The sequence below is a fragment of the Eleutherodactylus coqui genome, chromosome 5 (assembly GCF_035609145.1).
Source record: "Eleutherodactylus coqui strain aEleCoq1 chromosome 5, aEleCoq1.hap1, whole genome shotgun sequence".
In the NCBI taxonomy this organism is placed as follows: Eukaryota; Metazoa; Chordata; class Amphibia; order Anura; family Eleutherodactylidae; genus Eleutherodactylus; species Eleutherodactylus coqui.
The window spans coordinates 133,292,795-133,305,254 of record NC_089841.1 but is presented as its reverse complement, the minus strand read 5'-3'; positions in this window follow the sequence as shown (position 1 = coordinate 133,305,254).

The window sequence follows — 12,460 nt, the reverse complement described above, 5'->3', positions numbered from 1 at the left end:
TACTGCTTCATAGACAGAATGACTTTGCTATTTCATCACATCACAGCGGGTTAAAGGGACAGCTCTGTGCTGCTGCGTTCGATTTGATATCAAGTTACATTTTGGGATGCACAATTCTAAGGGCTTAAACAGATGAGTGTGATGCGCTGCAATTTTGCGCCTAACGAAGAGGATAGAACCCATTTGATTTCAATGAGTCATCCTCACTTTTGCTTTTACGCATTAGGCTAATTAGCCTTTTAAATTAGGGCAGTGTGATTCCCCCACTCCCGTGTGAACGAGCGGTGCCTGCGCAAATATGCTTCGTCTTTGCGCAGGCGCTAAATACACTAATTTACTGCGCAAAAAAAATACACAGGAGCGAGCGTATTGTATATCACGCTCATCTGTTTGATGGTGACTGGATCATGTAGCTTTATGTGTACTACATTGCCTGATAATAAATTGCTGAAGCATTGAACAATTTTACCCTTTGTATCATATGCTGTATATTTCCTCATAGACTGTAAGCTCTTGCAGACACAAGAAGTTCGACTTCAGATGCAACTTGCATAGGAAAACATACAAACACCCATCCGTGTGCTGTCCAATACACACATACTCTGCATATTGCATGTGCTATTCTTGTCCATGTAAATAAGGGAGATGGGACAATACCCCTGCAACACCACCTACTGGAGGGCAGCATTCCTGCAAGTCAATGTTAGACTCTTTATACAAGCCTTGTAACAATGACTGGGAATTGAAAGCCAAGCCAAAATCCATACACAGGCAGCTGTTTCAGGGTGTTTGCACCTCATCAGTATGTAGTAGTTTTCTGGCTTGGCTAGCAAGAAGCCTGTGACGTGAGTCAGGAACGCCATCTTTTCTACACACTGATAAGGGGCAAACACCCCGAAACAGCTGTCTGTGTATGGATTCTGGCTTGGCTTTCAATTTCCAGTCATTGTTACAAGGCTTGTATAAAGAGTCTAACATTGACATTGCAGCAATGCCGCCTTCCAATAGGTGGCGCTGCAGAGGTATTGTTCCATCTTCCTTATTTGCATATTACCCAGAGGAGCATGAATGGCCTTATAAGTCTCCTCACTCACTCACCTTCTAGGTGCTCTCCCTAAGGACAAAAGATAGCAGTCCTGATTCTTGTCCATGAAAACGAAGGAACATAGAACATACAATTATTTCTTTCAGAGACCATCAGTCCCTGTGAAAGAATGGTGGTGTGAATAGCCTCATAGACTATAATAGGGTTGTATGCTGTCTGTGGAATGCATAAACAGCACGCAGCCAAAATATATGGCTGTCTGAATTAGCACTAAGGGTGGTTTCAGACGAATGTATTTGCAGAGGCATTTCCGCATGTGAAAATCTTGTCTGTATAATGTGACAAATTGATGTCTTCAATTTCAATAGATTCTTTCAGACGAACGTGTATTTTCCGGGCAAAATCTTTGTCCGTGAAAAGTTAGAACCTGTCCTGTCTTTGTCCGTGTTATGCAGAAACATGCCATAGACTTCTATAGCAGCTCAAAAAAAGGAGGGGGAGGGAGTTACCCTGCATACAATGAAGGGAAAAAAGACAGCTTGTGCTAATTAGGCAATTAATTGCCATTCTGTTCCACGGGAAGGATGTAACACGGGAGCGTGTGAACTGGCATTTCAATCGCAAAAAAAAAACAGATCTATCAGCCTGCTTCTTGCCATTTTCTCACTTTGTTCATGCGAAAATACGTTCCGTGCGGGCGAAAGTATTTGCACATACACTCGTTTGAATCCGCCCTAATACAGGTGCTTTTTCAACTGTGTTATCCACTATAAGGGTGCATTCACACGACCGTATATCGGCTGGGTTTTCACGCCCAGACGATATACGGCATTTCTCTTTGCAGGGGGAGGAGGCTGGAAGAGCCGGGAGCAGTGCTCTGAGCTCCCGCCCCCTCTCTGCCTCCTCTCCACTCCCCTGCACTATTTTTAATGAGGAAAGGCGGGGTTGGGGGCGGAGCTAATTCCCGAAACTTAGCCCCGCCCCGGTCTACCTCCTCTCATTGCAAATAGTGGAGAGGGGCAAAGAAGGGGTGGAGAGGAGGCAGAGAGCACTGCTCCCAGCTCTTCCAGCCTCCTCCCCCTGCAGAGAGAGACGCTGTATATCGGCTGGGCGTGAAAACCCAGCCGATATACGGTCGTCTGAATGCACCCTAAACATGTGAACTATGAAGTGCAAAGCAGACATAATTGCACATTCTTCTTCACACTTCACACACGATGCCCTCCACTATTTAATGCTTGAACTGAAGAGAATGTGGACTAATGAAAATGAACAACAGAAACGAAGAATTACTGTAACTCTTTATGACATCGTTAATATTTTGAGGGACAGAACATGCTGAGGTAGTAACTGTTCTTTGAACATAGCCTATTAATTATATTCTACATAGCTATTCCTATAGGAGAAGTACATCTGCTGCATGGAAACTTACACTTAAATGTACCGAGCAGAGGGTATTTATAGGTAATTTATGGGTATTTATGTACTGAATGGCGCACTGAATGTTGGAGGTTTTTTGAACCTCAGTGTTCTGCTTTATCTTGTAAGAGCAAACATTAGGCTTCTTTAGATGACTGTAATATTGTAGCTTTTTGCGGTCATGAAAATCACAGCCCCAAAAAGTACCGAAGCGAAACTATTGATTTTAATGGTTTTGTTTTGCCAAGCAGGAGTCTTGTGCAATAATGCTACAAGCGAGAAAAGGTATGACTTGCTTTGTCTTTCTCGCACATACTTTTTCTACGTGCGAGAAAAGATAGGGCAGGACCTATCTACCTGCTTTATTTTTTTTTAAACTCACACGCAGTAGCATGAAGTTTGAATAGTAAAAAAAAAATCACTGGTTCATACGTAAATATGCTCCGTAGCAGCGAGTGTATTTGTGCATATGCTGATGTGTTTAAGTCCTTAAAGCCACTTATGACTTAAAGAATTTTCCTGTATTAGAAAAACATGGCTGCATTGTTTCAGAAATAGCGCCATGCCTGTCCACAGGTTGTGTGAGGTATTGCAGCTCAGTTCCATTCCATTCAATGGAGCTGAGCTGCAATACAAAATGCAACTTATTGACAGTACTGTTACTGAAAGACAACAGCCATGTTTAAACCCTTTTAGGAACAGACTATTTTATGGGTGGAATGTGGGGCACCAAGTATAAATCTAGCACTGCACCTAACAGTTCGTCCGGGCTCATATAAGTGGATAGTAATTGTGGATTCCGTGAGCGATTAATCCGCGGTAATATGTGGATCAATCCAATGTATTGGATTACACAATTCTGCTCACTTAGTGGTTTGGAGTTGCGTAATCTGCTTGCGTAAAATGGAATGCAGCATTTTCCATCTTGCGGAATCTGCGACATAGAGCCCATTGTTCTCTATGGTCACAAATATACCCGCAGGCAATATGTATTGACATTGCGTATTAGTTACAGGTACCTGCGTTATCGCTAAGCGACAGTGCGGGAAAAACAAACCAAAAAAAAGCTGTACTGTGCATGACGGCCTGTGTAAGTACAAGATCATATGTAGTATGCTATGCGGCTGTACACAGGGACTGCATTCGAATAGCAAAATCCGTAATCATCACTCGTGCAGACAATCCGCGGTATTCCGCGCACATTAAAAGAACAGAACATTTGCTTATCCGCTCAGCTGAGCGGATAGTGATTACGATTTCCATAAACAGCATGTTGTATTTTTGTGCGGTGTCTCCACGGATGGCTTCCAAGTAAGGCAATGGAAGCTGTCCGACCTGCAGCCAATCCACAATTTACAATGCGGATAAGTCACAGGTACCCGCGTCAGCGCCTTGCGAAGTCACGGGAAAAACAAAGATTTAAAGAAAAAAAAATCTGTACTGCGCATGACTGATGGCAAGCACCCGCGGTCAGCCGCAATACAGAAAGGCAAAAGTATGCAAGGTCACCGGCCGGAGACAGAGCTGAATTTTGCTGTGGGCTCCTGCATGCGGGATCCAACCAGTCCGTGTGAGACCTGCATAAGTCTGAGTATGCCTAAGCATTTTCTTAGCTTGTTTTTTGGGCGATTTTTTTGTAGCCCATGTTTCCCTATGGAGCCTCCCAATGTGTTGCATCCCATCGCATGAAAACACGGTTTTCGTGCGGTGTGAATCAACTTTTACAGTAGGAAATCCTACTGCAAAAGCCCTAAAATAAGCCCTAGCTGCAAAAAAAACCAAAACATCACCTAAGAGGCGCTGTCCGCTCCGCCGCACGTCTCCCAAAGCTCCCCGGCTTCAGATCACATGTCCGTATTCCTGAGACGTAAAAGCGCCCGGCCAGGCCAATGTAGCGCTGAGCTTTTTTACGTCAGGCCCAAAAGATAGTCCTGGAACTATCTTTTCAGCTGGAATACGTTGTCCGCTGCATGAGCTCCAATGGGAGCCTATGGCAACAGCCGCAGATGGGAGGGAGTTTAGCAGCATGGCTGCTAAACTCCCTCCCTCTGCTCTCCTTTCCCAGTGCAGGCTCACCTGTCCTCTGCTCCCCGCTGGCTCTCTGCAATTGGAGGGGGCGGGACAGGGGGGGGAAGCTAAGCGTTGGCCAGGTCCGCCTCCTCCCATTGCTGGCTATGGACAATGGGTGGGATGTGGGCGGAGCTAAGCTCCCACCCTTTATCCATAGCCATCAATAGGATGAAGCTGGATGTTGCTTAGCTCCGCCCCTGCCCTGCCCCCTCCCATTGCAGAAAGCCAGCAGAAAGGAGAGGACAGGTGAGCCTGCGATGGGGTGGGAGGGAAAAGGAGCGACGGCATGATAGTCTTGGCGTATATGCGCCGGGACCCATGCCGTCTGAACGGGTGCTCTTTTATCTTACTTCCTACCACACCCACAGGTGTTTTCTCTCTCTTCAGGTACCAGAATGCCTGTCTACAGCCCACTACAGGCCATTCTGTGTACTACCCTTCTACAGTAGTGACATGGAAAATTAATTAAAAAAAATACTAAAACCTAAATATTATGTTTAACATAAAAACTTGATTTAAACAATAGTTCCTTTTCAAATTACTCAATCCTTTTTGTGTATATGATTGCCAAAATAGAGAGGGCTTCACGTGTTCTTTTACACATTAGTGGCACTGCATTTTTAAAGTGAAATGTCAGGTAAAAAGATAATTTACAATTCAGCTTTTGGCAGGTCCCATGTTATACTTACCTGAATGCAGCCATTTCAGAGATTACCTACTGTTCTGTAGTAGGCCACTGCTGAGGTCTGAACAGGCCATGAAAACATGACAACTGAGCAGCAGTCATCTGGCAGGCAGCATAGGCAATATTACAACTGCCAACCATAATAGCAGAATTTTGCATGCCGCCTGCTAGTAAGAGGAGTCTAAAAATAGCAAAATAGCGCTGGACTGTTTCCTATGGAAAAGAGCAGGTGCTACAATGTGTATATACATATCCTTTTAGTAGTTAGAGGGTCAGTGACCAATGCAGATCACTATGACATCATGCAATTTCTCATTGAATTACATCATATGGACTACCTTATAACAAAGGATTAATTACATACATTGGCAGCCTGGTGTGTCACTTGATATAAACTAAGAATCAATTATTACTAGAAATGGTAACTTTAGGAATTTCAGTTACACAGATTGGGTGTATTATCATGTGGCGATCTGTTTTTTGTGGCCGTTGTATTTTTGCAGATGATTCATATGACTTTAGGTGAACATGGTAGAAATAAATAAAAAATAACTTTTTGTAGTGCTTTAACTTTGTAAAATGTGACATGCTTGGGGAGAGTTCCTCTGAGGAGCCTTAATGTGGCCTCCTTAGGACAGGATGTAAGACAGATTAATTGCAAGTGTCCCAGGTGCTCTGACCATTAAACAAAGGCACAGAAAGTCTGGTTACTGGTAAATTTGTTTTTTTTTTCTCAAAAGAATGGTTAGTGGGAACCAGGCCTTGATGGAAATAACTTTCAGAATACCTCAGAAAACATGTTATAGAGATGCTAGAGGCCTGGGTGTACATCAACCCAAGCTTAGACAATTTATCTATAAATGGAGAAAATTCTGAACTATTGCTACTCTCCCTAGTAGTGGGCATCCTGTTAAGATCACTCTAAACAATGCACATTTGGAGAAAAAAAACTTGGGTGCCATGTTACCCAGTAGAACAGAATCGTATTGCTTTCAGTAAAAGAAACAAAATAATTTTGTAGATATGGTACCTCTTAATAACTAACAAAAAGATATGATGTTACAGCAAGTTTTTGAAAATGCTTAGATTTCTTCATCCAGCTGTTATAACAAAATATTGGAGGAAACACATATAAATGAGGGCTTATTCACATGAGCGGATATCAGCCACTGTTTTCACGGCTGGCCGATATACGCTATCATCTGATGCATTGAATTCCAATGCATCAGATCACACAAGCGTATTTCTGTGGCATAAAAGCGCCCAGCCGGCCAATATAGCGCCGGGAACTTTTACGCCGGGCAGCAAATATAGTCCTGGAACTATCTTTGTGCCCGGGATACGTTGGCCACTGCATAGACTCCTATGGGAGCCAATGACAGCAGCTGGAGAAGGAAGGTGGGAGGGAGTTTAGCAGCGTGACTGCTAAACTACCTCCACCTTCTCCCCTGCCCTGTTTGCAATGGGAGGGGACGGGGATGATCTAAGCTCCGCCCCTCCCATTGCTGGCTGTGGACAAAGAGAGGGGTGGGTGCTTAGCTCCGCCCCCATCCTGCCCACTACCATTGCAAACAGCCGGAGGGAAGGAGAGAAAAGGTGAGTCGGCGAGGGGGAGGGAAGGGGAGGAAACGGCATTGCGGCCTCGGCATATATGCGCTGGGCCCGTGCCGTCTGACTGGGCACACAAACATTAGATTTGTGCGCCCGTTCATGTGTTTTTACACTTGTGGGAAAGAGACCTAAGACAAAACAGCATTGAAACTAAATTGATTTAGCTTCAGAGGCCAAAGTATTGAATATTCTTAATAATTTGTATTCCTAGACCCTGCTATGTCGTTGAGATACAAAGTTATCTTTAAATATAACAACCCTCATATGTTCTAATGTCCTACGTTATTTCCTTGGCTACAAAAATGGTAACTGACATTCTAAGTAAAAGTAGCAAATTAAGTGCAGGACTGACAATATTGTAGTCCAGGATAGGTTCCTGAGAACAGGTCATCACAAGATGATTGGTAGGGGTCCATTCAGTAGCTGTTAACTATACATAGCCAGAACCAGACAGCTCCATACACTTGCAGTGTCCTGGAATGGTATTGCAGGCATAGCTCCAATTCAGTGGGAATGAAAGGAATTGTCAAACTCTGATTCATAACACCTATAAGTGTCATCAGTCTTCAGAGCTGGATAATCCGTTTAATTCAAAGGGTTCACTTATTTTGTCTCCCTGCACTGTGGATATTTCATAATGTGCTTAATAAAACACATGGACAATACAATTGTTTGTATGTTGTTAGTTTAATAAGATTGTATTTGCCTACAACTATGACTTAGATAACAATTATAACACATTTTATTAGTAAACAATGCAGAAAACTAGATAATTCCAAAGGGTTCATTTACTTTTTCTTGCACGTATATATGTGGTCAATATAAAGCACTGGCATATGATTTATTCCTTACCAGAACTGTACAAAGGACCAGGGGACATTCTTTACACGTGAAGAGAAGATGTTTTACATATCAATGTTGGAAAGGATTCTTTGCAGTAAGAGTAGTTAAGCTATGGAATGCCCAGGAGGAAGTCATGGCATGTGCTGTAATAGCAATCAAAACATATTAGATGCTTATCTAATGATCAATGGCATTGAGGATTATAATTAATTAAGCAATGAATGAAGTATAATTCATCAGAGACATGACTAACTTGATGGTCATGTCAAAAACAGCATCATCCACAATCAAAATGAAAAAGAAAACAGCAGCACTGAATCCTGGTTGAACTATAGTACCTATGGCATGCTGCCTACTGCACTATACATACACTGCAACTCATGAATTGCTATTAGTGCAGTTACACTTAACCATGCAGGCGCATGGCTCAATCATAGAGCCACAGAGTCTAGTGTACATTGGATCCCGATGTGTAGTGCCTTCCTCTTCCTGAATGGTTGAGAAAGCAAGAGGTTCGTTCTAATTGGCCAGGGGGTATGGTGCACCTTAAATGTTAGTTTACTAGTAGACTGCACTCTGTAGTAGCACCGAATCTTTAAAAAATCTTATAACAAAAACATAAAAATCATACCTGAAATATGGGTGCACTTCAGATTAGAGATGGGAAGGCCTGGAAAAAAAACGGAAAAATTGTGAAAAAAATTTATTTTTAGTTTTTTTCCAAAGCCATTTTTTATGTTATATAGTTTGAATACCATGTCATAGGGCGCCGAACACGAGCGGAAATTCCGCGGCGGGATTTCCCACAGAATTTCCACGCGCTGGAAGCCTGCATAGGATTGCGTTAACAAATGCAATCCTGCGCAGGCGGCCGCGATTTGGCCGCTCGAAATCTCGCGCGGCAAACAAATCGCGGCATGTTCTATTTCTGTGAGGGGCTCGCAGAGCCCTGCACAGAAATGTCACTCACCCACCACCGGCTTTGGTCTGCGCATCAAACAGCCGGAGCCGCGGGTGAGTACGCACTGTTCCCTGCAGGCGCTCGGGTCGGGTCCCGCGGCGAGAATCCTCGCCGCTGGATCCGACACGCCCATCTGCAGGCGGCCATAGATATATTTAGCACTGGAAAATAACATATTCTACACACTTTCCCCCCCCCCATTTTTCCAGAAAAAAATGGCTTTAGAAAAAAACCTGCGTTTTTCCTAATTTTTCAGGTTTTTTTTCCAGGTCTTCTTATCTCTACTTCCGACTACCACAGTCTTTACAGAAAAAATGTGCCTCATTAGTCATACACGTTTAAAATCTATTTGGAAGCTCAGGCCCAAAGAGAGATATCTATTAGAGATAAGAACCACAATGGTCACCTGGACGTGGCGGATAGGCCAACAAGTTTTTATCAATAAACCTAATATGTCAGGTGGCGCTCCTGGGACCTGTAGTTCTATGAATTTCCAGGAGTCGTCTGCTGCTGGTATGGTTGATTTGGCTGGCTATGGGACGATCATACCACTTGTAGGTTACGTTGTCTTGTTAGAGTAGAGACTCACGAGACAATGAGGACCCTTGTCGTAGGCCCATGAGCTTACATACTTTGGCCAAATTACTAATACCTTTTATTTATTAGCTGTGCCATCTACTTATGACTTAACTGAACGGATCCTATTGACTAATGAGGTCTGTTTGGTTTCTGTCCTGATGTCTGACATATTACAAGATGAAATAGTGTTGCGTCTTGTTACTTCTTGCTGCCTTTTATTGGCATTCAGTGTTGGAGGCTCCGAAAAGAACTTTAAACACTGATGTGAACAGACCCTTACACATAGAAAGGCAGTTTTATACATATTTCATATACATATACAGGGGTGTATATAATCATGCTTTCACACACACATATCCATGCCATGTGGGGAGCTTTACTAGTCAATAGAGGAGCAGCCAGCACGCAGATGCAGAGGGGAAATGGAGAGACAGTTCACTCAGGAATACAGGGGTCTCTGCCGTCGGGACACTTGTGATTCCTGCCCCAAGTCATGCGGGCACCCAGCTGCTGAAAACATTAAGCCCTGGCAGCCACTCCTTCCACCTTGCCCACTGCTGTTATCATTAGAGATGAGCGAGCGTACTCGCTAAGGGCAAATACTCGAGCGAGTATTGCCTTTTGCGAGTACCTGCCCGCTTGTCTCAAAAGAATCGGGTGCCGGCGGGGAGCGGCGGAAGAGAGCAGGGAGGAACGGGGGGGAGATCTCTCTCTCCCCCCCCCCCCCCCACCTGCTCACTCCCGCAAATCACTGCTCACCCCTGCCAGCACCCGAATCTTTTGAGACGAGTGGGCAGGTACTCGCAAAAGGCAATACTCGCTCGAGTATTTGCCCTTAGCGAGTACGCTCGCTCATCTCTAGTTATCATCCATGGGGAGCCACCAGCACCGAGCCTTCTCCACCCTCATGGATCCAGGCCGTCTGGCTCCCGCAGTGCCTACAGTTATCCCAGCCCTTCACTGAGTATTCTCTGCCCTGGCTGACTGGCTGCCATAGTGCCCAGTATTTAGTGGAGACCTGAGCCACAATTCCCCCATGCGGCAGGTGGCAGAGAAAATGAAGTGTGAGCCTTTTAAGTTGTGAAAATAAAAAAAGAACTAGATTGCTCCCCCCTTGTAGCTGGACACCCTAGGTACTGGCCCTACAGTGCTAGTGGCAAATACAGCCGTAGGCTCAGGACTAGGGATGAGCGAGCGTACTCGGAAAAGCACTACTCGCTCGAGTAATTTGCTTTATCCGAGTATCGCTGTGCTCGTCCCTGAAGATTCGGGTGCCGGCACGGAGCGGGGAGCTGCAGGGGAGAGCGGGGAGGAACGGAGGGGAGATCTTTCTCTCCCGCCCGCTCTCCCCTGCTCCCCGCTGCGACTCACCTGTCAGCCGCAGCGGCACCCGAATCTTCAGGGACGAGCACAGCGATACTCGGATAAAGCAAATTACTCGAGCGAGTAGTGCTTTTCCGAGTACGCTCGCTCATCTCTACTCAGGACCAAAGAGACATATCTGTTAGAGTCAGGAACCCATCTGAAAGCAATGATCAGCTGGACGTGGCAGATGGGCCCACATCTTAATTGAAATATGCACCTTCATTTTTATGCGGTTAGTATTCAGAACAGTTATGCAATTTTATTCAGACCTGAAATGTGTAAGAGCGGCTTCACATGACAAAAGAAACAATGGGTTCAATTTCAGTGGGTTCACTCTCAGGAGCGTGTTTGGTGGACGCATTTCACACACACAGAAAAGAGTAGGACTTGCTCTATCTTTCTCCGTCTTGCTTCCATAGCAGTCTATGGGAGATGTACAGGTAGGCCAGGGGGTGCGCAAAACAGTGATAAAGAGAACACATCCGGACCTCATTAGACTACTAGAATCCACAGAAAGGGTGTGTCATGCCTGCGTGCGAACTGCTCCTGGTGCAAATATAGTGTAATTCTATGTGCAGACATGTGCGCCAATCTACTTCATTCAACCTTCTTCATGTGCAAATACGTTGGGCTGCGGTGAGCACATTTGCGCATACGGTCGCCTGGAGTTGCTCTCATTCATGAGCAAAACATTGTGCTGCAGTGAGCGTTTTTTCCCGCATACAGTCGTGTGAACGGCCCTAAGAGTACTGAGGCGCATTTCTGTTACTGTATCTGTTGCTGCGATGGCTTATGGAAGCTGCGCATTTATTTTCTTTTTCACTAGTCTTTAGACACAAACTAAAGCCCTGCGTACCTCCTATAACTGTACTGTGATGACCGCGGAGGCTTGCAGGCCGTCATGTGCAGTAGTCGTTTTTTTAAATTGTTTATTTGCATTTCCCACGCCGTCGCTTAGCGATGACGCGAGTGCCTGCAGCCAATACACAAAGTTAATTGCGTATGGACTGCGGGTTGGACGCCTCCATTGACCTCAATGCAGGCCATCCGTGCGGATTCCACAGCAAAATAGAGTGTGCTGCGATTTTTCTTACGCTCGTGGAATACGGAATTCATATCTGCGTGTGAACGACAAAGCGAAAATGCCTTTCAGTGACAGCGATCACAAAACCCGCAATACAAATCTGCCCTAACTAGTCGAAATGTGTCAGCCTTCCTGTATGGCCGCAGCTGTATTCTGATTACAGACAGGGAAACCAATTAGCTTCTCACTGACCCCTGCTCATGCTCTTCCTGACTACGTAACCCCGCTCCTTACACTACAGTGCTGCTCCCTACCAGCCAAGGGATAGAAAAGGGCAGAAATGAGGTTAGCCCACCCGGCCCGCCGCACACTAAACTGCCGCGTCACCATGACAACGGATTACGGCCCTTTAGTAAAAAGTCGCTAAGCAACGCAAACTGGTCCAGCAGGCATATTCACTTTTTCCACACCACTTCTGCCCTAATCAGCAATTCCAGCAACCTGATTGGTTGTTTGGGTTGGCTGGATGTGCACCAGGATAGAGTTACAGAGATGTGCAGGTGAAGCAGTGCTGAGCCGTCAGTGGCAGTGATCGGAGCTCGGGGCTCATGGTTATGCAGTACACATGGTGTGTTGTGTGAATATGGTGCATATTAGTGTGTGGATATGTGTGTACAGGTATTACTGCGCGATGGTGTGCTAGCATGTGGTCATGGGTGTATGTAGTTTGCGTGTATGTGTTGTGTTAGTGTTTTTATACGGTACATGTGGTGTGGTCATGTGTATGTGGTACATATTAGCGTGTGTAGTGTAGCCAGAGCATGTAAGCGTGTGGTTCTCTGTGTATCTGTGGTCTTG